This window comes from Bison bison, unplaced genomic scaffold, assembly GCF_000754665.1.
Source record: "Bison bison bison isolate TAMUID 2011002044 unplaced genomic scaffold, Bison_UMD1.0 scf7180017864141, whole genome shotgun sequence".
Taxonomy (NCBI): domain Eukaryota; kingdom Metazoa; phylum Chordata; class Mammalia; order Artiodactyla; family Bovidae; genus Bison; species Bison bison.
The window spans coordinates 7298707-7301981 of record NW_011494713.1 but is presented as its reverse complement, the minus strand read 5'-3'; the positions used below and the strand labels follow the sequence as shown (position 1 = coordinate 7301981).

Below are 3275 nucleotides of genomic sequence, written 5' to 3'. Positions count from 1 at the left end.
GTGGAGGGGGTGTGTGTGTGTGGGCGGGGGTGGGGCTGAGGCAGCTGAAGTCATTTTGGTAGAAATCCAGTTATGTTGAATGAAGATCAACACTCTGATGTGTATTAAATTTAAAATAAACCTGTGGTTAGAGAATGTCACTCATCCAATTTTCTCAAACACAGGTGACTGAAATAACTTTGTGCAAAATACTTAGGCTCCTAACGGTCCATGTGGAGAATTGCTGAGGAAGGTATGAAGTCAGACCTGAGGAAATATGAAAGGAAACTTCAATCCAGAGCAACTGGGATATAAAAGGTGAAGATAGGTAGATATCACAGATGACTAAGAAAATGGCAACTCTATGTAGTAACTGTGTAATTGGCCTTCCCATTACAGACCCCTCCCCCAGGCTCACTGCTTTTGTTCTTCTCAGAGGTATCCAGATAATAGTGTCCAGTGCAGGTTTCCTGACTTGTTTTACAGATGCTAAAACCCCCACCAAGTGGAAGAAATCAACGACTTGATGACCATGAGCACATAGCCCCCCAGACCTACTGGAGCCTAAGGATCTATATTGCTACCCCCTGTGACAGGATCCTGTTACCTCACTATCAACCAATCAGAGAATTATGCACGAGCTGATCACACAGTCTGGGATGCTCCTCCCTCACCTGGCTTTTAAAAATGCTTAGCTGAAACCAATGGGGAGTTTGAATATTTTTGGACTCCTGAAGTTCTTCCTTGGCTCCCTGCAATAAATACTGCACTTTTTCACCACGACCGAGTGTTAGTAGATTGGCTTCACTGCATGTGGGCAAGCCAACCCAGTATTACCCATATCCTTTCTCCTTAGGGTTATGCTTGACTCATGTTGTGTTTCACACTAGGGGTCAAGATTCAGAGTTTCTAAGGCCTGAAGCCTATATAGTGAAGCTGTTTATATATATTATATATATATATATATATATAAAACATAGATTTATCCATTCACCAAACTTTCCAAAAGGGCTTCACAGTTGGCTCAGTGGGTAAAGAATTGACCTGCAATGCAGGAGATAAAGGACACTAGGGTTCACATCCCTGGGTCGGGAAGATCTCCTGGAGGAGGAAATGGCAACCCACTCCAGTATTCTTGCCTGGGGGATCCCATGGACAGAGGAGCCTGGTAGGCTCCAGTCTAGGGAGTCACAAAAGAGTTGGACACCACTGAGCTACTAAGCACACAAACTTTCCAAAAACATATGGTAGTAAAAGTACACTGAGGAGTCCAGAAGCCTCAGTAAATTTCCTTGTGTCCACACTGCCCTTCAGTTGTTTCTACCTTCAGTCTATGTCAAGAACCTTTTTTCTATCTCAACCCCTACCATCCTGGACCCAACTGCCTTCATTTCTTGCCTGAACTACTGAAATAGTCTTCTGACCATCTGATCTTTCTTCATCTTCCTTGTGTCTTTACAGTCTATTCAACCCACAGCAGTCATGTTAGATCATGTCCTTGGTTGGTTCAAAATCCTCCAAACTTTCTTCACAGCCAATATATGAAGTTCTCACCATACCTTTTGTGGTCCTGCTTTATTGGCTCACACTGTGTCTCTCACAAATTTTCTCCCATAATCTGCCCCTTACTAACATCTCTTGCTACCCAGTAATACTTGCTGTTCCTCTGTGGTTTCAGAACCAGCCAAACATACCTCTGGCTTTTACTTTTGCTGTTGTTGATTTCTGAACGCTTTTCTCTGAAATCCTCACTTCCTGCAGATCTATAGTTCAATGTCACTTTATCAGAGATGCCTTAGCAGACCACTGGATATAGAACTGCAGCATCCCTACCTCCCTCATCCTGTCCTCCTTACTCTGGAGTTTTCTATACAGGTTTAGCCTCATTTGGCTTAAATTTGCCTTACCCACCTCTGTTAGACACTAAGCTCTATGAGGGTAGGGATTTTATTTTATTCACTGCTGTGCTCCAATTCTTTGAACAGTGCTTGACACCTACTAGGCAACCAATAAATATTTGTGAAAAGAAAAAAAATTACCTAACCTGGGAAGTTAGGTTAATCATGATGTCATTAGCAGAGGAAAAGAAATATGGGGGACAGATGATGGAATCCCTTCTGGATGTTAAGTCTAAAGTGACTAGATTTCTTAGATTATTATTACACTTGATGAATAAATACGTAGAGTTACCCACCATTAACAAGACCTTTAAAAAAAAATTCAGATCTGACTTTGTAAAAAGTTACCAAAGTTAAAATGCACCGTTTTCAGTGAAGTTTTGCTTTTATTACGTGTTTATTTCATTTTCCTCTCACGTTCGAAATCGGCAAGAAAATCTTCATAGGCTGCGAGAACAAAGCAATTTCAAGAGGTTTTTTCTCAGATGGTGAACCCGAATCAGCTGGTCATTTACTCTGAGATTTTACTTCTATGGGTGAGGTAGCAAGGAGCCCCACACCCACCTGGGACTCGGATCCAATCTTCATTCTTGAGGTCTCTCCAGACGGAAGTGAGTTCCAGGAGGAGAGTTTCAGAGGACGCCAACAACTCAGGGTTGTTCAACTGTGCAGTCCCTGCGTTTGACTCTTTGTCTGAACAACGCACCTAGTGAACAAGAAAGATTCGGATGTGCCTCGTCCCCTTCCCCGCAGGAACGCTCTTTGGGCTGCTGAAAAAGGGAGGTCTTTGGGGCGGGCTTTCCCATGGACCATGAAGGTCTGAATTTCTTCAGCTGGGGAGGAGCCCAGGTGTTTCTCGGGGACATAAGATTTCCAAGTCAGAACTCGCTACATAATTCTCGCTAAGAGGCTCCCCTAAGAAACTACTTGATACTTCTGAGGAGCCCGGCTCCTTCGCATTAGTTCTCTATTTACCAGAAGACAAATGTTCCTGCTTTGAAGGCTATGAACCGTGGCCAAAGGAGATCACATTTGCCTCGGAGTTCGGCTTCCGGCTCTCGTGGTGTCAGCGAAAGCTCTAGGGGGTGAACGCGGTAGTCAACTGCTCATTCATTCAACAAATATTTATCGAGCGCCGGTTGAGTGCCTGGCACTGCGAGAGCCCGGACGGCTACAAACAACTTATCTTAGATACTATGCACTCATCCTAGTTCCCCCAGATGCTCCGCAGCGCGCGGTGAGAAAGGACTCCGCATCCACTCCCGCTTGCTCCGCCTGCGGGTGCCCGACCCCTCCAGCGCAGCCCTCTCGACACCCCGCCGCCGGGGATCCAGGCTCCAGGGTTTAGCCCGGTTGGGGACGGCGAGGGGAAAAAGCCGAACAGTAAAAGGATTAAAA

At 45.0% G+C, this 3275-nt stretch overlaps 1 long non-coding RNA gene across 1 annotated transcript; it reads right to left on the bottom strand.

Moving 5' to 3' along the window:
• Nucleotides 1–2231: 2231 nt before the first annotated feature.
• Nucleotides 2232–3253, bottom strand: LOC104988735. Its single transcript, XR_825281.1, has 3 exons — nucleotides 2853–3253; nucleotides 2442–2583; nucleotides 2232–2324 (listed from the first exon to the last, which is right to left on the bottom strand). It is a non-coding gene; the product is annotated as an uncharacterized LOC104988735 (long non-coding RNA).
• Nucleotides 3254–3275: the final 22 nt, after the last annotated feature.